The 22,710-nt window shown below is 44.9% G+C and overlaps 1 protein-coding gene across 14 annotated transcripts in view; it reads right to left on the bottom strand.

Moving 5' to 3' along the window:
• The window catches only part of LOC135921341 (uncharacterized), a 1,279,318-nt gene that overhangs the window by 138,652 nt on the left and 1,117,956 nt on the right, over positions 1-22,710 (bottom strand). For 2 of the 14 annotated variants that reach the window (XM_070524800.1, XM_070524807.1), the window contains one exon: positions 11,648-11,704. The exons of the other annotated variants lie outside the window; for them this stretch is intronic. The gene's annotated coding sequence lies outside the window, so the exon portion shown is untranslated. The remainder of the gene's footprint in view (positions 1-11,647; positions 11,705-22,710) is intronic. 14 annotated transcript variants of the gene reach the window in all.

The raw sequence follows: 22,710 nt of genomic DNA, 5'->3' as shown, positions 1-22,710 counted from the left end.
GAAGAAACTACTGGCGGTGTTGTTGGTGCTGCATGTAGCGCAAATACGTTTTTTGCGATGGCTACACACTGATGGCTATATTCGTAGTGTAGCCATCACAATATACGTATTTTTTATGCGAAGCATATTATGAGAGCTCAACCCAGCTCCTCAGGCGCGGCGGTGTCGCCTTCAATACCACGTGACACCGTGACGTCACGACAGCGGAGAAACGCGCTCCAACTCGCGCCGTCGCTCGCGGCGTCGCCCCCCGCATCGGACGCGGTGAGCGTCGAGCAACGCAGCGTTCGGCGCGACAACGAAATGTGCGCCTGAGCAAGCGCCGCACGCCTGAGCCGACGCCGATGACACCGGCTTTTCTGCGACACGAGCTACTTAACGCTCTCGCGTTAAAATAAAGGCTTGTATGCTTCGCATCCTCGGCTTAACCTTAGCTAAGTCACAGCCATTTTTCACACTGCTTTGAAAGCGAAGAGGTTCAAAAACGCAATGGTGACAGTTTTCTTGAGCACAGCTGAACGTAAAGTGTATCAAATATATATTGTCGTGCGATAACAGTCTTCACCTCTCCCATTCGCTTCAACGCACGATGTCCATTCAGGCACACGGTACTGACTACCGCCGTAACTAATATTTCGAGAAGTGGACAGAGAACACTCTGTATGCACATGCCTCTCAAGATCCCATGAGAAAGACAAAAAAATGACAGCATTCGTAAACGGCGGGCCTAAATTTTCACACTGATTGATGAAAGCATTCGGCGTAAGAGTACTTTTCTTTACCTTTGGACTTGCTCAACACTTGTGTTCACTTCACCTTTTTCATTACATGAGGCATTTTATGAAATATGAGTCTATTTCTCTGTACCTCCCTCTTCCGCTCTCTTTCTCTTTTTATCCTCCTTCATCCTTCTCCCCGTGCAGAGTAGCCAACCGGAACCGCCTCTGGTTAACCTCCCTGCCTTTCTATGCATCCTTTTCGCTATCTCTTCTCTCTCTCTCTGTTATAAGGACACCATTATCGACGTTTTATTTTTAAAGCTAACCATTCTTTGCCTACCATTCCATGGTTTCACCTGGGTTGGTCGGTCCCTGGTCGAAGTCTCAGTGAGTAGATTCACATTCACTTAAAAAGAAAGCCGCAGAAATTCTGAGAACTGACTACTTAGTCATACGCATTGTTTGACTCGAATGTGACTTCGTCTTTGCTCAGTGTTGCTTACTTGCTTTTCCTAGCTCTTGCGCGTCACACCATGGCCTTCCAGCGGGAAAAAATGCTTAGGCTCTAGTGGGCAATTGTCAAATTTTCCCGCCGCATCCAATCCCTACTATCCAATCACACCAATTGAGCGGGAACGCCAGGCATGAGCACGCCTTGACGGAGCAGAGCGGTCGAAAGCGAAAGCCAGCTGTCACAGTAGCGCGTGAGACATTGCGTGAGACGAGAGTACATCGCCGCCATGCCTTGTGACCTTCGCTGTCGCTCTTGCAAGCCTGTTTTATGCGCGCGTTCCTTGTCTACGCAAGCTCTCCCCTGCGTTCCAACTGCGCCTCGTTAAGGGCCAACGAAAACGCGCCAAGCGTCTCAACGCACTCTCATGCTCGCAAGGTGTTAACTCGAAGGGTGCCCAGCAGCGTTCAATTGGACGTTGGGCCACCCTGATATCTCTAGTTGGCCCACACCCAAATTTCAAGTTGGACCACCCCCTAATTTAAGTTGGCCCGCCCCCAAATTTCAAGTTGGCCCAACACCACATTTCAGTTGTGCCAACCCAAATTTCAAATGGGCCCTCCCCGAAATTTAATTTGGGCCAATCCCCCCCCCCCCCCCCCACACACTCAGCCTTCAAGTTGACCGACCTTTAAGTTGACATGCGGCTAAATTTAAAGTTGACCCAGCCCCAATTTCAGTTGGCCCACCCCTTCTTTATTCTCCCCCATGCAATTTATTGGGAGCCCCATGTATCTCTCTGAGTATTTTCTTGTTTCATATTTTTGCTTTACATTGTTCCTGACCGCTTAAAAGCTACATATTACCTACATTTGCACTATCATGGCGAATATATGTCCTAACTTTGCAAATTAGCCCTTTTTGTGCAGATACAAGGCATTACACTTTTCACGTGACAGGGCTGGGGAGCTCGCCAAGGAATGCTCACGCATTAAAATAAACCACCTAGGTCAGCGGGTGCCGAATCTCTACCCCTCTGTGCAGCTGCCCAATTCCCTATTAGGCCACAAGCGGACTTGTTTTGTTTATCACAACCAAGTGAGACGCACAAGTCTGCAAATCTCCTGGCAAACCGCACATAATATGTACACCGCTCGTAGTGTTCCTGTGAATCCTCGCACGTGCACTCAGTGCTTTTCCTCTTTCTATCCCCCCTTTCTTTTACCCCCTAGTTAAGGGTAGCAAACCGGACACTTGTCTGTTCCTCTCCCTATTTTTTCTCTCTCTCTCGTGCCTACGCTAACTAGCTCTTTGAGATTATCTCCGTTTGTTATTAGTTATGATTCCCATACTACTGTAACTACCCACAACGGGAGATCGGTCAAGATACGTGTCCTTATGTTGATTATGATAATGATTGTACACACAATGGTCCCTACTCATAATGGGGGGGTTGGCCAAAACACAAGAGGTACAGATCGGGCCAACGCCAATTAACTCTTTGAGAAGATCGCCGCGCATTTATGGCATGCATGGTTACCACATTATCGCACATACGCAAAACGGGAGATCAGCCACCAGCCAGTTGGTAATGATAAACCTAATTTCCAAACAATAGGACATACCCAGGGCGGGCGATCTCCAAAGAAGTGTCAGCAAGTTTGTTATGGGTATGATGATGATGACTATTTCCAATAAACGGAACGTACCCACACTGATGGTTGGTTAAGAAGCAGGAGGTACATATTGTCGAAACATATGTTAACGAACATGATATCACGCCAATGTAAACTAGTACTTCGGAATTAATGTCGCGTGTTGATGATTATTATAATTTCCACACTATGACACAGACGCACAACTGGATACTGGCCAGGAAGCCGGGGGTACATTTAACATAATTCATAAGAAATGAAGAAATGCGAACCAATGTAAGATTTGCCACATTGTGCAGCCCGCGTACGCAAAATCACACGCCCACGCCAGTTGCTCTTACGCTAAAGACGTAGGATAAAAATGCAAATATATAGGATTCCATCAAGCCCTTCAAGAAAGCTACGCTTCACATAGATTTCAGTATCTTCGTATTTTTTTTTCTCCAAGAATTAGCTTCGTTCGTATCTGTGATTCTTATGGAGGCTTTTTTCTGTGCACCGCAAATACGCAATTGTTCTCCTATAGCAGGCGGTCTTCACCGACGCAGCCCGTTATCGAGACAGGAAGAGTTTCGTGGCGGCAGTTACTAGCCACCGAGGCAACCACCTCACGAGCGTCACTGTAAATACGGCAAATGCCGAAGCAGCACAGGAAGCGGCCATAGCACTGACCCCAGGCACGTACCAGGATTTTTTTTCGGGGGGGGGGCCGCCACCTCCATCATCATCATCATCATCATCATCATCATGTTTTATGTCCACTGCAGGACGAAGGCCTCGCCCTGCGATCTCCAATTACCCCTGTCCTGCGCCAACCGATTCCAACTAGCGCCCGCGAATTTCCTAATTTCATCGCTCCACTTAGTGTTCTGTCGTCCTCGATTGCGTTTCCCTTCTCTTGGTGCCCATTCTGTAACCCTAATGGTCCAACGGTTATCTAACCGAGGCATTACATGACCTGCCCAGCTACATTTCTTCCTCTTGATGTCAATTAGAATATCGTCTATAGCCGTTTGATCTCTGATCCAAACCAATCTCTTTCTCTCTTAACGTTATGCATAGCAATCTTCGTTCGATCGCTCTTTGCGTGGTCCTTAACTTGCTCTGCAGTCTCTGCCCCATATGCACTGGCAAAATGCACTGGGAAATGCACTGGCAAATGCATTGGCACTGGACATATTGCACTGGCAAAATGCACTGATTGCACACCTTACTTTTCAATAATAATGGTAAGCTTCCAGTCAGGAGCTGGAAATGTCTGCCGTATGCAATCCAACCTATTTTTATTCCTCTGTGAATTTCCTTGTCATGATCAGGGTTCCCTCTGATTATTTGACCTAGGTAAACGTACTCCTTCACAGTCTCTAGTGGCCGACTAGCCATCCTGATCTCTTGTTCCTTTGCCCGGCTATTTATCATTATCTTCATCTTCTGCATAATAATATTCAACCCCACTCTTACACTCTCTCTGTTAAGGTCTCTAATCATTTGTTGTAACTCGTCTGCATTGTTGTTGAATAGAACAATGTCATCGGCAAACCGAAGGTTGCTCAGATATTTGCCGTCGATCTTTACTCCTAAGCCATCCCAGTTTAATAGCTTGAATTCTTCTAAGCACGCAGAAAATGGCTTTGGAGAAATTGTGTCTCCCTGTCTGACCCCTTTCTCTATAGGTATCTGCCTGCTTTTCTTGTGTAGAATTAAGGTAGCTGTAGAACCTCGTAGATATTCTAACGCGAAAGACGAGTCAGCAAGACGAGAAACCATTTGCAGATTATATTTACAACAACGGTTGCAGCGCTGACCGGTTAGATTCACAGCGCGAGCCTAGTTCGTTCTTCCTTCTCTTTTCTGGAGTGATGGCGCCTACGCGCCTCGTTCAAACAAACAGATACCTCACGCATGTAGCAATATTTTCCAAGCTTTTTACGTAAGCCTTCTGTACTCCTTGATTACGTAGTGCCTCTACGATTGCTGGTATCTCTATTGAATCAAATGCCTTTTCGTAATCTATATAAGCCGCATAGAGAGGCTTATTGTACTCTGCAGATTTCGCGATAACCTGGTTGATGACATGGACGTGATCCATTGTAAAGTATCTCTTCCTGAAGCCAGCCTGTTCCCTCGGTTGACAAAATCCAGTGTTAACCCTATTCTATGGGAGATTATTTTGGTAAATATTTTATATAATACTGGGAGCAAGGTAATGGTCCCAAATTGCTCAATTCTTTAACGTCTCCTTTTTTGTGGATTAGTATAATGTCTGCATTCTTCCAGTTTTCTGGGACCCTTGCAGTCGATAGACACTTCGTATAAAGAGCCGCCAGTTTTCCAAGCATTAGGTCTCCTCCATCTTTGATTAAATCGACTGTTATTCCACCTTATCCTGCCGCTCTTCATCGTTTCATTTCTTGCAGGGCCCTTCTGACCTCATCGCTAGTTATAGGAGTTTCTGTATCCTGTTCATTACTGTTTCTAAGTGAACTATCGTGACTCCTCTGGGTATGTAGACAGGTCAGCTTAGAATTTTTCCGCTGCTTTTACTATATCTTCGAGATTGCTGATGATATTATCCTTCTTATCTTTTACTGCATACATCATGGTTTGTCCTATTCCAGGTTTCTTTTTTACTGATTCCAGGCGGCGTTCATTTTTTACGGCTTCTTCAGTCCTTCTCATGTTATAGTTTCGAATATCAGTTATTTTCGCCTTGTTGATCAGTTTTGACAGTTCTGCGAATTGCGTAACGCTGTGCGGCCGCCAGTCCCATACGACCGCGTAGAGCACAGGACTCTGCGATTCTAGACGTACTGCGTTCACTGCGAAAGGTTAGAAAAACACCCACATAAGCACAGCAGAGAAGTGGCTACGTGAGGCGGTTCGACCGACAACTGTAGAAGCGTCATTCAAAACAAGTAATCGTTCTCCACTTCCGGCGGCCTCTTCTCTACTTCCTTTTTAAATAAAAAAATGTTGATCCATAAATATTCTCATAAATAACGGTTAACTATTTTTGTTATTCGCTTTTGCTTTCAGTTTGGTTGTTGCCTTGGCTCTCCCTTAATTAGTAAATCGCTTAATTTCTCAACTCCTTGCGACTTTTGTTTCCAGTTGGCAATTTTGCACGAAAAATGCTATACAGTTAGGGAAAAACAGACGAGGTAACGGGCGACAGTCATCTTGCTTATGGGTTTAAGGGTTATTGCAGGGTTTCATGATGGACGCTCTTTCACATTATTTTATTTCCCACCTTATCTAACCCATATAACGTGTATATGGTTCCGGGCATCTGTCAGCGTCGGGGTGAGCCGTAACTAAAGGAAACAATGAGGCAAAGGGATAAGTTAAACGCAATTGACGGTTTCTCCAGCCGCAACTCGTTCCATGAGAGTACAGACCAGCTGAGTAACAGCTGTATCCCTCTCATGGTCCCAGGATCAGCCTAAACAAAGAAGGTTGAACTAACAAAAGCAACAGCTATGCGCGTGACGGTTGAATAGATGGTGACAACTGAACACATCTCGAGTTAATCGCGCGGGTGCGGAATCTACGAGAAAACGGTCCTTCACATCACAAGAGATGCCGATAACTACCGCCATCTAAAAGGAGTGAAAAAGGCAGCATAATGCTGACCGATGAACAGCTGCGAAGTCTCAACATTGATCTGGCGGCGCTTTAGGAATGTGTGAGGAGTGGTGGCGTGGGTGGGGAGAGGGGGGGTATGCCAGTTGATTTCGGGGGGGGGCCCGGGCCCCCCCGGGCCCCCCCCCCTGGGTACGTGCCTGACTGACCCTCACACAAACCAAAGCGACATACGGGATCTGCAATTCGCAAACGGCAATTCACAATTTTGCAAATGGGCGCATCTCGCAAGAGGCGTATTACATACTCCAGTGACATCCCATACACCAGAGAGAGGCCGACTTCGATAACTGAAGGTGCTTGCTATGGATCCCGGCACACACTGGATTGAGCACCCCCAACGAAGCGGCTCACCGCGTTGCTCGAGGCCTCACTCACCGAGCATCATCGTAGGAAGAGCCCCCGCAGGGTACTGGAAACGTCTGGGCGTGGGAGGATCGTTTGACCAGGTTCCACAATATCACGACACACTACAAGTTACAAAGACGCGTATACCCATTCCCTCACGCTAGGTTAGACAGGATGCAAGCAGTAAACTTCAGGTAATTACAAAAAGATTCTTACAGAAACCCGAGACTCATGCACGCCATATATCCAGACATGTACACTACAAACAGATGCACATCGTGTGGCGAAGTTGCCACAATTAATCAGATCTTATGGGAATGTCAGCACTTAACAAACAAGTCGGGCAGTGCCAACCCTTACGTCTCTGCTGCCGCTAGCCTCCACTCGCACTGGTCAGCTCGAACCTGACAGCACAACTCTGGGCCGTCCAGCGAGCCGAGGAAGCCGCTTCGAGACAAGGTCTCGGAACCGCCTCCGCGGCGGGTGCCCAGACCCATTAAAAAGACCCCGGACTCAAATATTATTGATTTTAAAATAAAGTTTACGCTCTCTCTCTCTCGCTCCATATAGCACGTATAGCTGACCTTGTATCACTGCCTTTACTGTACGATAAAGAGCTTGCACTTCAAGAAATACGTATGTGTAATTTTCTATAGGAACCATCTGCAATACTGATAGTTAAGGTAATGCAGTTATTAATGCGAAATCAATATGTGTTTCATGAGGCAGACAAGCCAGCGTTGTTTGCAACGAGTTGTACCAAAAATCAATGCGACGTCATCAGCGTATTGTATGACGTCCGTATTAATGAAGGTGAATTGGAGTAGGTTAAGGTGGATTAAACTGGACTGAGGCTGATACAAAGAAGCGCGAGATTGTCTATTGCGGATTAAGCTTCGTACAAATTACATCAAGGTATTTATTTCATTGTGGATTAAAGCGGATTAAGGTTGGTGAAAATTATATCACAGTGGAATCGGGTGGATTACAGTGAATGAAAGCGGAATAAGGCTGTTACAAATTAAGGTGAGGTGGATTACGATGGAATAACATAGACTTGTGAAGGAGAGGTGAAAATGTATGACGTCACGTATCGTGGACGTGACCAATTAGAGAAGTCAAAATGTTTTCGCAATAAAATCACGTAATGATACAAAATGACTAAAAATTTTTAACTTTAGCTGTGCACGGTCCAGGAACACGGCATGTAATTATTATACCCCATTGTATTATTAATGTTTATATGTCAATGTACAAAATGCCTTCTGTAACAGCGAATGGAACAATATCTGAAATTAGGAGTTCGAAAAGACTGGACTGACGGAAGCCTGCGCTCATCGCTGTTACTTGTACAATACGGTGAACTTCGTCTTCCACCATGGAGGAAATACTGTGTTTATGACAAGAACAACGTAATCAGGTAAGAACCGCTCAGCAGTGAACGGGCGCGACATGATTTAACCGCAACGTTCTATCAAAAGGGAACAAAAAAGACAGTTCACCGAACCTTTACCACAGAAAATATATTTAAACACGAATATAAGATAGGAAAAAAGTAACTACGTACTCACAAAGAGTTTTACCAGCGGGTCTAGTGAGCCTAATCTAATTAATGCGATAATTGGTGCGAGCTGCCCGTGACGTGAGCTTCTCGACAGTGGACTCTGTGGTCGTCTCCGGCCCTAAATTCATTATTCCAGAGCGGGAGGGCTCCCAAGGGTAATTAGTTGAATACCCTTGCTGCAGGGAACCATAGAGAACTGGCGTTGCGGTAGAACCGTTCTGAAAGGTGGTCGTAGTTGGCAATGTGCCGCAATATCTCGAAACCACACGCATTAGGTACGCCGGCCTCAACCGACCCAGTTACAAGAGAGCTGCCGTAATTTTCCGCCAGCAGAAGATACAGCGCAGTATTTTTTGCACGTAATGCCATCGTGTGAAGTTACTTGAACCATGTGTTCGCATGCTTTGGTTGGCTCCACGAGTATTGATTTTGTTGCTTCCAAGGCAACCCTTTTTTATCCATCAAGCTCCTTCCATACCATGACAGAGTTCCAAGGTCAACCAGCACAAATAATCTTGCTAAATATTTACTTACATAATTTTTTTAGAAAGTGTGAGATGGAAAGAGTGTGCTGCTTGTCTTGATGCTGAAGCACATCGTGGAAGTAAAAACTGGCGCCACATTTTGACATTGAAAAAACAAAACTGCAACAGGAGAACGCTGCTGAAAGTAATTTTCTTTGATGGAAAACTGTGAGCTGACTTGACCATATGTATGCAGGCTAGCTTAAGCAAATGTTTGCGGAATTTGCGCGGTTAAGCTACTTGACCTTTGATACACACTTCAAAAGAAAGTTAAATGCTAGCAACTGCAGCAGTTCCTAATCATCACGGGCCCTTACAAACCTTTCGCCAACGTTTTTATAACGTGGGAGATTCACCAGTGCTTGGAGGTTCAGTTAGTAAACAGCGCTTCGTCATCTTATCAGTTATAAATTATGAACTGTCGTGGATATCTTAGTGCAACATATACTAGGTATTGTTGTTCACTTATTTACTTTGCAGAATTTTTAGAAATTCTTAGAAAGCCCTAATTTGTTCATTCGGCTAGATTACTCGGTAATGCGGACATTGCTTGTACCAGAAATCCAAACTGATAATCGACAAAACCTTGAAATTTTGCTCATCAGCATTTACTTTTACCTTCATGGTAAATCTTGCAGCTTACGAATTGGAGCCGTGAAATTATTAAGGCACAGATACTTGGAACAAAATTTCAGACTAGCACTGATTTTGATATGCGCCGGCAACCCTGTGGTGATAACTGAACTGTTGTTGTGCCTACGTTTTCTTACCAGAACCCGTTTTTATGCATAAAAGCATAAGAGTTCAAGCACCTATATGTATACTGACCGATATTTTCAAAGACGTATCTCGAAAGTGATGTCATCCAAGATATTTGTTCTAACTCAATGTGCCTCGCAATCTCGCCGGCTATAATTCTCAATTTCGAGTATGTATCATAACAATTAGGTTAAAGTCAATCAACGATTCAAAAAAAAGATTCTCATATGTAGGAGTCAACCTTTACCGTAATACTCCTTAATAACCTTAACAAAAAGTTGACCTGCGCTACGTGCCACAAGCAATAAAAATAAACTGTAAAATAACAGCGCAGATATAAACTACGGTTCCTTTTATTAAGTTTAATAAACGGTAAATAGCTACTTAGTGGCGCTCATGTGTGGACAAATACCTTGATAAATTTGTTCAAAGTAGCTAAATTCAAAAACAACTGGGCTTACAGATAAGATCTGTATTCCGAAAGTACCGGCATAAGCGCACATATCGGGCTCATTAAAATTCATTTCCCGAAGTAGCACTTGAAGCAGGTCACAAACGTTGTGCCCATTCAGCTGTACGAAACTTGGGAAAAGGGCCGGTGAATATCTGTCTTTAGTTTTCGCCCACTTTTGCACGTAGATCATTTGACAGGCAATTCATCTGGAACTCAACACACCACAGTGCATTGAAGAAGCTGGGCAACTAACCGGGTTTTTTTTTTCTGTAGGCAGCTTTAAACTTTACAAAAGAGAGCAGCAGCAGAGTACTATCGTACTGTGCCACTTCTCACGTGACGTTAGATGCGCGACTGTCGCCACGGTACGCGAACACTCTGCATTGCAGTTGCATTGTACTCCACCAGGTATCACCACATGTAGCAGTTGCATCCTACCCTGCCATATGTCAACAGCCAGTGCATGTGCGCTGCGTAGTTACGATACCTGTGCTTTTCGGTAACCGTTCTGGCGCCTCCTCGCAGGGTACGAACCTCTGCTAAAGAAGCGACTCTGAGAGCTGCGCGCGCAGCTGCAACCAGGCAACGTCAGGCTCAGCAGACCACTCGGCTGAGAGTAGCACAGGCCGTAGCTCGTCGTAGACACCGAGCGGACAGTTCAGTTCGTTCTGGCGAAAACGAAACAAAGAGACTTCGCCGCGAAGACATTCGGTGCCTGGTGCCGAAAATGGAGTTCCTATGGAGCCGCTCCTCCAGCTCACGCTGTGACTGTGCTGCGTGAGTCGCGCGGGGGCCCGTGACTTATTTCCCTGCACAACACCTTGCAGCCTATTCCTACTTATAAGGCCAATAGACCGAATGCATTATAAGAAACACAAATTTGTCAACATCTTGTGTCCTTAAGTTGAATAAGCGCAGAATATAACCATGTGGACGGTGCAGGCACCCATCGGTTCCTTCCGCCCTTATACCGCTAAACGACCCAACGGGATGCAGCAACTGACCCCAAAGTCAACGATTAATGAGTATTGTCATGGTACTCAGCATTGTCATTGGAACATTAATTCCAAACAGATATTTAACGATAAACAATGATGTTTCTACAAAGGCTGCATTTAGGATACGCACACCTTATATATCCTTTCCATGACTTCATAGCTTTAGTGGGGTGGGCAAACCGCGCATCTCTCCATTATAGGGACCAGGCATTAGTATTGGACCTGGATAAAAATGTGTGTTTAGGTGGCAACGGCTGCATTTAAGTGTGCGCATTAACCTTATACTCCTTCAGAAATAGTTGCTGCGCTACGGAATGATCGCGTGCAGCTAGTAATCTACAATTCGCTTTCTCTTAGTGTTAAACATTTGGCAAACCGTAAACTCCGGGTCCAAACTACATATATCTAAAGAATATTATTTTTTTTATAAAACTCTTTCGACAAGTTACAGCACGAAAGAATGTACTTGGAAATACAATGATGCGTTTCGTGTTCTTTGGGGAAAATTTGTCTCTAAAGAATCTGCTACGTACCGTTTAATTGTGTTGAGATGCCCGGTTGAGATGCCTGCAATTGACGTGTATGGTAACCTTGAAAGGAGAGAAAAAAATTAAATAAAAGGGTGGAGGCAAAGTTAATATTCAAGAAACAATCTGGTTGACTACTCTACTCTGGGTAAAGGGAAAAGGTGAAAAGGCAGAAGCGAGAAGAACGAAAGGTGGTGAACGAGATGTCGCGTAGGTGTACGGTATCACGCAGTCACAGACGTCTACAATGTCGCTTTCAAGGAGCGCAGAAGTGGAGAAGTCCTCGTGGGTCAAAAAGCCATTAGTGCGGTTACAGTGAAAGGCCTGCTCTGAAAGAGGTAATTCCTTTAGTCTTTGCAATGGGTTCGAGAGTTGCATAATTCTACAGAAAAAAAACCGCCACCTTTTTTACGCGTAAGATAGCTCATGGAAAAACCTGTCTCAATAATTTTTGTGCGCGAACGGTTGCAACAAATCACTACCGGCCATATTATAGACAACTATGGCTAACGTACCATGTTTTATCGTTCGCATTCGTATGGTAATCTTTATGGAAATTTTTACGGAAATTGAATCCATACTTGCCATGACGTATTCAAGCTATGCCACATTCACGAAGGACGGATACGAGTGCCATTTCACTGTTTTCACTCTAACCACATGCGCTCAGGTACTAGCGACTCAATAGCGAACGCTTATTCGAAGTAATAAAGGAAGAGCATCTCGCAGACCAGGCGAAGACGACGAGAACTAAAGCAGCTCAGTGAAAGACCGTGTCTCACTACAGATGACGCCCGCACGATCGAACCATGCAAGACTGTATGGCGCTTGTTAAAGAAAACGACGGTCCGCTAGAAGGATCGTAACTGCATATAGCTGCCACGTTCCCCTGTTTTTTCAAATACGTTACATGGATTTTGAGCATTCTTAAGGTTTAAGTAGATTCCGTAAAAAAAGAGATCTTTTCCAAACGGTACGAAAACGAGCGGCTTCGTTAGACACGTAAGAATAGCATGCGCTATACAAATAGCCATTATAATGCATATTTAGGGGAGCGGTATCGTTCCAGTAGTCATCGTCATCGTCGTTGATGTCGTCTCGCCCCCCCCCCCCCTCCACCTTTCCTGCACGGTTACAATGAACGTATATATAAAGAACTTACACTCACTTCTCTTACAGGTCGTCACTATCAAATAGAAAGGGACGCTCATCGAGTGGAAATTGCGTGTGACAGCTTATTGATGGCACGCTTCTGATTCTTTCACCGGGCATATTCACAGCGCTGTAGAGCCTGCCTTCTTTACCATGGCACTGACCTCACGTTCCTTTCTGTGGACTTTCGGTTTTCTGAGTAGCTGCCAGTAGCTTCAGCTTTGCTGTTAGCCAGAAAAATTGTCTGCTAGCGAAATCTCTCCGCGAAAGGTTCGCACATCTCATGGACGTAGCGATGTTTGGCATGTTTGCGTAGAGTACCGATGTTTGACAAGAAATGCCCAATGCGGCTTCCCTTGTCAGCCAGCTCAGAAGGGAATGTGTCACATCTGAAGTTGCTGCTGAGACATTTGGGATGACATTAATAATATCGTATGGAAAGAAAGCATAAACATTCGGTCTCGAGGAGATAAAAAACGAAGCACCAAAAATACGTTAACATTTCTTATCTAGTTTCTGCTATTGGTACCTTGCATCGCGCCCCATGATTGAGTGAACACCCGGACTACTAATATTTTCCAAGAAAGAGAAAGAAAAGGAGTGTGGCAAATACTAAAGCTTTGTCAGGCACGAGTAAGTAGAGGGACAATATCTAGACTTGCAAGTTTTTAACTGAAGATTTCATAAAACCTTTTCCCTCATAAGCCGCTTTTGGCGGTCGGGCAAACCAGGCACTGCGTGCTCTCGGTAGACTGAATCTGTGCTACTTCTAACATTTTTTGTGCTTTTTTCTATTTTGCATGAGAGAACATGGGCTCATTGAAATCGCTTCAAAGTGAACATGACAGGACATTATCAGTTATTACCGTTACCATTACCTCCCACAAAAATTTAAAACTGACAGGAATCTGAATTTATTCATTCTGCTGCCACATTTTCCCGTTTTTAGTAGTCATGGCAAATTTCCACGCGCATTGGTGTTCGCTATGAACACTATAATTTTTATGAGCCTTCCCAAACGTCTTCAAGGCAAGAACTTCAAGTAGGCAAGAACGGCCGACATCACGGCTTCGGGGACTTCCTAAAATGAGTGGCCCAAACATGTGACGTCTAAATGAAACCTAACCATTCCGACGACTACTATTTATGCTAACGCTCGCCATCGATGATCAAGAATCGTGAATAATGCTCGCGCATTATCGACTGATATGTATGTGTTTTGGCGGCAATCCGGTGGCTTCTGAAAGGAACGAACCTAACATTAGCAAATGTTCGCTGAGTAGAGAAAGGAACTAGCTAGCAGAATGCGACAACGTGGGTCGGAACAAATACGAAATGAATGCCACCTAAGTGCCCTCAGCTAACGTGCGTTTCTTCACAAATTTCCGAATGGGAATGTTGGGTTGGTTACTGCTCGCAACCAAAAGTATTTTGCTGTAGATTCTGCAGCAAGCGTGTCATTTTTACTGTGGTACTACTATTGTGTCCATAAAACTACAGCCTTATTTGATCCATGATTAGGCGTGCATTGTTTTCTTGGGATATGTAAGCTATTTTTTCATCTGGGCAGACATCTTCAAGTGAAAGCACAAGGTTTCATATTTCTGGCACATCCTTTCTTTTTTGTTTTGTCGAGCCACATGAGCAACTGTTGAAAGAGGTAGCCATGCAAAGAGACATGCCCTCGTGTTATTAGTGTGCGTCACTTGCAGATGGCCTGTGCTAGCGTCCCAGACTATAAACAGTCCCAGTCTGCCGAGAGAGAATCCGGCTGCGACTTAGATGTGTGGATGTCTGAACATTTGCCCCTTGTCGCAATGTAGGTGCAAATAACGCCACGTCCCATGGCCTTACATAAGACTTGCACGCGCCAGCGCGAGTGAATCTCGGACGTTACGGAGCGGCATGCCTTGTTCCTTGCAACACTTCGAGATGGCGCTCCTCTCCGCCGCAGCGCGGCCCACGCAAGAGGCCGCGTTCCTGCCAAAAAGCTCGGCTTCCTGCATAGCGTTCGCCGCCAGTGTTTCCCGGTAAACGTTACGGTTACATAAGATTGAGTTGCTGGGAAGCGTGAGAAGCCGTCAGAATGCTTAAAGGTTAAGGTTAAGTGTCATCCAATGTTTTTCTTATGCTGGAGAGAATATTCATTGTGAATAGCCAGTCATCTACTTAATAATCAGGTGCTATACTAGTTAAGTGTACATTAATTATCACTTCATGGTTTCCTTTGCTGAAATATACTCTTCAAGGCCAGAAATAAATAGGATCAAGTTCTTCTAATTTTGTTTAATGCGAAAAGGCGCGTGGGTTTTGCGGGGTGAACAGCAGTGGGGATATGTTGGAACGATTGCTTTTATGCTTCTTTCTTTTATGCCATCTGTGTTTTATTCACATAAAGGCGTGCCCAGCTATCAGAGTGATTGGACGATCAGTTCGACCCACAGCTCTAAATGAACGGGTGAAGTGGGTAGACATCCTGCGAGATACTGCCCCAAATCCAGATAAATAATCTGCATACGAGGTAGAACTACACATCCGAAAAAGGATTCACAATTATAATTAGCAAACGTGTTCGTATTTTACTGTGCTGCGATTTTCTTGCGCCTGAGCTTATGCGTCCTCATGTGCAAACGACGAGGGGCATTTATGAAGTTCGTATTGTCACTGCCATAGATTTATATAAAGGCGTACACGATAGGGATCAAAATGAGCGTGCAACTGTCTAGTTTTATACAATAATTATCTCGTGTTCTATATAGAGCGGCGCCACACCACTAGGGCCCCAAAACCAAGATAGCAACACCCACCTGGAAGAAAGTAGCCCCGCAAACGTTCTAATATTTGCGAGAGCGACCCAGATGACTTTTTGACCACCTGATAACCATGGATGAGTGCTGGGTTCACAATTATGACCCAGAAACTAAACTGCAAAGCAAAAAATGGAAGTACGAAAACTGACCGGGCCAAGAGAACAAGGTTGTGCAATCATCAGGCAAGAGCAAGCTGAGCGTCTTCTGGAACTGCCATAGTGCTCTTCTCATAGGTTCTACCACCAAAGGCCAAACTATTACAAGAAAGTACTATTGCCAGCTTTTTCACCAAATTGTGATGTGCTATCAAGGCGAAGCCCAGAGGAAAGATCACGTAAGGCGTCCGTCTGCTCCATGACAAAGCACCGGCTCATTCAGCATAGGCGACGGTGACACATGCAACCTCTGTAAGCTACAAAACTTTGCCCCCCCCCCCCCTGCCATATTCACCTGACTTCGCGCCAAGCGACTTCTTCCTCGTAGGAAGAGCACACTGTTCGGGAAACATTTTAGGCATGACGATGCAGTGATCACTCGAGCCGTTCCTTCCTGAAGTTTCAAACTGAGGAGTTCTACTGCAATGGCCTGTGGATGCTCATCCATTGCTGCCAGAAGTGCATGGCCTCGGGAGGAGATTATGCAGAGGAAGAATGAACTTCCACTCAAATTTCTCTTCTTTTTTTCTGTTCCATCAAGCCAATAATGCCAGCTTTATCAATGCCCCTCGTATATGCGCATTAAGAGAAGCGGTAGTTTGAGAAGAGCGTCTTTGTACAAAAAAATGATATCAGCCAGTAGTTGTAGTCTATATGGACACGCTTAACTTTCTACTAGCTGTGATGTAAGCAGAGGCAATCAAGATCCGAAGACGAACCAATTTTTCTCATAAATACTAAAGTCAATTACTTTCGTGCACCTTCTGCTCACAAGACATGTGCGTATAACGTGCGTAGTGCAGTAGTCATGCGCCAGTTCTTTTTGAAACACAGGAAGATCTCTCGAAGGCAACGCTTTAGTGAGGGCCTAAAGCTGTCCACAAAGTCTAGCATGTTTTGAACTTCATTTGTGCATATTTATGTCATCGCCTATTCAACAGAGCTCATTTATTTGCTCCAGGTCATCAAGGCAACGGAAATTGATACGCATCACCAATACCAACACACATGTCCAGCTACGGTGGATTCAAGGCAATGCTGAGTTCACTCAAGGCTCAAAGCGATGCCCTCTCTAGCGTCACTTTTGACCTGGCGGTACACAACCAACCCGATCCAGATCATAATCATCATCATAATCATCATCAGCCTGGTTACGCCCACTGCAGGGCAAAGGCCACTCCCATACTTCTCCAACTACCCAGGTCATGTACTGATTATGGTCATGTCGTCCCTACAAACTTCTTAATCTCATCCGCCCATCTAACTTTCTGCTGCCCCCTGCTAAGCTTCCCTTCCCTTGGAATCTAGACCGTAACCCTTAATGACCATCGGTTACCTTCCCTCCTCATTATGTGTCCTGCCCATGCCCATTTCTTTTTCTTGATTTCAACTAAGGTGTCATTAACTCGCGTTTGTTCCCTCACCCAGTCTGCTGTTTTCATATCCATTAACGTTACACCTATAATTCTTCTTTCCATAGCTCGTTGCGTCGTCCTCAATTTGAGTAGAACCCTTTTTGTAAGCCTCCAGGTTTCTGCCCCGTAGGTGAGTACTGGTAAGACACAGCTATTATAGACTTTTCTCTTGAGGGATAATGGCAACCTGCTGTTCATGATCTGAGAATGCCTGCCAAACGCACCCCAGCCCATTCTTATTCTTCTGATTATTTCCGTCTCATGATCCAGATCTGCCGTCACTACCTGCCCTAAGTAGATGTATTCCCTTACCACTTCCAGTGCCTCGCTACCTATTGTAAATTGCTGTTCTCTTCCCAGACTGTTAAACAATACTTTAGTTTTCTGCAGAATAATTTTTAGACCTACTCTTCTGCTTTGCCTCACTAGGTCAGTGAGCATGCATTGCAATTGATCCCCTGAGTTACTAACAAGGCAATATCATCAGCGAATCGCAAGTTACTAAGGTATTCTCCAGTAACTCTTATCCCTAATTCTTCCCAATCCAGGTCTCTGAATACCTCTTGTAAACACGCTATGAATATCACTGGAGAGATCGTATATCCCTGCCTGACGCCTTTCTTTATTGGGATTTTGTTGCTTTTTTTATGGGGGGCTACGGTGGCTGTAGAGCCGCTATAGATATCTTTGAGCATTTTTACATACGGCTCGTCTACACCATGATTCGGTAATGCCTCCATGACTTCTGAGCTTTCGACAGTATCAAACGCTTTCTCGTAATCAATGAAAGCTATATATAAAGGTTGGTTATATTGCGCACATTTCTCTATTACCTGATTGATAGTATGAATATGGTCTATTGTTGAGTAGCCTCTACGGAATCCTGCCTGGTCCTTTGCTTGACAGAAGTCTACGGTGTTTCTGATTGTATTTGTGATTACCTTAGTAAATAGTTTGTAGGAGACGTAGAGTAAGCTGATCGGTCTATAATTTTTCAAGTCCTTGGCGTCCCCTTTGTTATGGATTAGGATTCTGTTAGCGTTCTTCTGAGATTCTGGTACGCTCGAGGTCATGAGACGTATACAGGGTGGCCAGTTTCTCCAGAACAATATGCCCACCATCCTTCAACAAACCAGCTGTTACCTGATCCTACCCAGCTGCCTTCCCCCTTTGCATAGCTCTCAAGGCTTTCTTTACTTCTTCAGGCGTTACTTGTGGGATTTCGAAATCCTCTACGCTATTCTCTCTTCCATTATCGCCGTGGGTGCTACTGGTACTGCATAAATCTCTGTAGAACTCCTCGGCCACTCGAACTATCTCATCAATATTAGTAATGATGTTGCCGGCTTTGTCTCTTAATGCATACATTTGATTCTTGCCAATTCTTAGTTTCTTCTTCACTGCTTTTATGCTTCCTCCGTTCCTGAGAGCATGTTCAATTCTATCCATTTTATACTTCCTTATGTCAGCTGTCTTGCGCTTATTGATTAACTTCGAAAGTTCTGCCAGTTCTATTCTAGGTGTAGGGTTAGAAGCTTTCATACATTGGTGCTTCTTGATCAGATCTTCGCTTTCCTCCGATAGCTTACTGGTATCCTGTCTAACGAAGTTACCACCGACTTCTATTGCACACTCCTTAATGATGCGCACAAGAGTGTCATTCATTGCTTCAACACTAAGGCCCTCTTCCTGAGTTAAAGCCGAATACCTGTTCTGTAGCTTGATCTGAAATTCCTCTATTTTCCCTCTTACCGCTAACTCATTGATCGGCTTCTTATGTACTGGTTTCTTCCGTTCCCTCCTCAGGTCTAGGCTAATTCGAATTCTTACCATACTATGGCCACTGCACCGCACCTTGCCGAGCGCGTCCACGATCCAGATACTCCCACTTTAGTTACCCCATCTACACGGCACCACTAAAAATTCGTTCTGGCAGGACACACTTGCCTCCTGTTATCCCACTGTGCTTGTGCTCCGCCTGCCATCAGATTTTTAGGATGGAAGAAGCTTGCTTAAGAGGCGGTGGGCTTGCACTCTCTGCCACCTGTGGTTAGAACAGGGGTACAACTTCTACTGGTTACAAAATGTACATACTGCCCACTTCCACTGACCAGGGCTAAGTTCTGCATGTAGCTGTGATAGCTGGGTACATCACAACATGCAGATACGGCAAAATGTTTCCCGCATTCACCATCACACACGTCTTACGCCCCGTATACAATACATATCAGCCTTAAGCCTTCTGATCAGATTTTATCCAAATAACAGGCAAAATGCATTGAGTGAGTAAGCACAGCCATTATTTATAGAACACGGCTAAGCTTCTGGCACTTAACATTTGTCGAGTGTCCAGTGCGTGCATGTTTTCGTTCACGTGTACGGCAACACGCGTTCAGCGGCGCGTAAGATAGCCGATCGAAGGCATGCCCTTACAGCATACTATACTCTTGGTCTCACTGAAATGTATTCTCGGGTCTTAGATGTTAAAGTACGAGCGTGACAATATTTGAGTGCGCCTATGCTAGTCACTAGGAAGAGTGCCTAAAGTGTTTGAAAAAATAACCGCTTTAAAAGATTCCTTCTTTGCGTGAGTCAGGGCTGTTTCTAAAAAAAAGTTAGGCGGTTGAGTGGCGTCGTAGGGGCAAGTTGTGCAAACAGGCGCATTTCGGTGGTGGCTCTCCATATGAAAAAGGAAGCGTTGCGCGAAACGAGTGAACTCGCCGCTACTTTAGAAGGTTTAGGCGGAAGCGCTTCTCTCAGTTGACGCGTCGGCGTTGTTGAGGAGAACTTCCAGCACCGGGAAGATTAATTTCGTTACCGAAAGATGGCTCGTCGCAAACTGCGCCTGTGGCAGCGTGTCTCGGCGCAGACGTTTCAATATTGACGCACATTTCTCGTAGAAACGCACGCAACCGCACAAAGCCTTTTTTTTTGCAACGCTTGCTTCAGGCGATAGGTGAGCTTGCGTAGCTAAAAATTTTTCGTTCCGGCGCCACCTCTGTTTGCAACACTTAATATGCTTAGTAGTGTCGAAACAGCGAAGTAAAGCTTTCTGCTTGGCTTTATGGCTTATATGTGCATTTCTCACCAGAAAACACAAAGCGCAAGTTAAAAGGCAACGCCGAAGCTTTCGACTAGCTAGAATATTCATAAATTGGGAAACAAGATTTATTTTTAACTGGGAGGCTATCTTTACGTTTCAGCAAATTAGCTCAAGAAAGACAAGTGCTAAGTGCAGGTGACAAACACTGCCCAGAGGGCGGCTTAAGAATTGCAACCTCTTCACCGTGTAATCTCGTGCCCCTGGATAGCAAGTAAAGCTCAACTCAATGCTATAGCGCGACCAATGCACAGTTGCCAATCATCGATTGCCCACTGACGGATTAAGCCCTCCGCTATTAGTACTCGTACCACCGCGCATTCCATAGTGGTGGCTGGCGCTTGCGTACGTACTACATTTTATAATGTACAACAATATTCTCGTTGTGCATAAAATCGAGTTAGACAATACTCTTAGATTTGGGCCACAAAAAAAAAAGATCAGCCACAGTGGGCGTTTCTTGCGCTGAGTGATAACTTGACAATAAGTATGCGGTGAAAAAAGGCTCCTCGGCAAAAAGTAAAACTAGCTAATCGTCAGAATATGCTGCCCTAAAACTGAGAACAATCACTGAGGTACTGCGGTTGATTTCGGAAAAGAATTGTATTACTACCCCTAGCACTGGTTACCAATTAATTTCTTTTTTCAAATTACAAATTGGAGCGGTGTCATTCTGTGCTCACACAGCGTTCTTAAATGTGCACAATCCCAAGCTTTATGAGTAGATTTCGTCGATAAGAATTGTTTTGGACATGCGATCTGTGTATGTAAAGAAAGTTATGTTGGCGTCATTGTGCTCGTAACTGAGGATATATGTACCTCTCAAAAAGCTTCACAAATGAGAAAGACAAGAACAAAATTAATACTGCGCATCCACCCTTTGGAGGTGATTGGCTACATTAATGTCACTAGCAATCTACTTTTTCTTTGGATGCGTAATTGTTGATGATATGTATTACATAAAGATAAGTATGAATGCTGGGACACACCCAGTGACCTAGGTTGGCCTCAAAGATGTTTACTTAAGAGCGACAACTACCCGGTGGTAAATATTCCTGTGGTCCCAAATTTGCATGACTACCTGGTTCATTGAAGAGAGATTCTACAGAATGGCCCGTACTCAGTCCCCCGAGTATGCGTAAAACCGGGTCATTGAAAAGCAACACATACCCAGTGATTCAAGTTGGCGGAAAAGAGGTTCATTGAAAAGCACTGCATGAGCAGAGTTACATATCCAGTGACCCAAATTGCCGTGAAAGACATCCGTTGCACAGCGGCTCCTACCCATGGCCCATAATCACAGAGGGAACTTGCCACGATAAATGTCAAATTCAAGGGCGCCACATACAACGAGTGAATAAGTGACCCAAGTTTATCGACCGCTTGTTTTTAAGCCGGTTTCCCCAGCCTCGCAGCTTGCTGCTCTACCCATTGTACCATACCTAGAGGCCCAAGCTGGCGGGAGAGTGGTTAGGTGCCGACACAGATACATGAAGGCATGCATGAAGGCATACCGCAAACGGGGATGGCTTCCGAAATGCCAACAGCTTTAAAAAAACTGAGACGTTTACATAGTAACAACTATGGTTTGTTGCACACTCCACTGCAGTGAACCACGGCACTGTGCAAAAGAAACACTCTCGTTCAGCTATGATAACGTCCTTCAATGTCTAGAATATATATAACAAAAAAAACTTTTTAATTCCCAGGGAAACAGCTTCGATTCGGAGAATGATTATGACGTTAGATAATGGGAGCAGTCGACATCTCCTACAGGCACACTGCTCTCCTTAAAAAAATAAAGGAAAGAAAGACGTTGCATTGCGAAGTCTGCGTTTGCGCGTTAAGTAAGAAACCGAAAACGCCTATTGTACGCCATCCACCGGACTCGAGCTGCGACGTATATCCCGCTGTCTACGTGCGTGCGCACTGCCTCACACCAAAGCCACCAGCGCCGAGGCGTCACCAAGGTAAATGTACCTGGTAGCGAAGCTTCCATAGGAGCCCATACGTTCAAAACATGGCGGTCCATCGCCGGTTCATGGGGCTTAGCGCCATCTGTATGTGGTGGGAACACTTCCGGCGGAAAAAAAAATAACGTGACGCCATGTCCGTTAAAAGCAGAAGTGACGTCATTTTGTTTTCGAAGGCGCGAAATTTGTTTTGTTGTTCTTCCTTTGGAGCTATATATTCAAATGCCCCGCCATTCGACTTGATGGGCGTTTCGAGCTTTCAGCGTGGAAAGCGATGCAGGAAAAGGCCAGCCGTACGGTTGTCGAAATCGCATCCCTGCGCAGAACATACTTTCTTTGGAGGCCGACGAAAGCTTTAGGTGTAGAGTGCTGATCCTATTGTCGGATGCCAAGTCCGTCGGCCAGCGCAGTCGCACGAAAACAACTACACAATTATCTGGCGGTCGCAACTCACTACTTTTGAC

Source organism: Dermacentor albipictus, chromosome 9 (genome assembly GCF_038994185.2).
Source record: "Dermacentor albipictus isolate Rhodes 1998 colony chromosome 9, USDA_Dalb.pri_finalv2, whole genome shotgun sequence".
NCBI lineage: Eukaryota > Metazoa > Arthropoda > Arachnida > Ixodida > Ixodidae > Dermacentor > Dermacentor albipictus.
The sequence above is the reverse complement of the archived record's forward strand: the minus strand, read 5'-3'. Positions and strand labels throughout refer to the sequence as shown.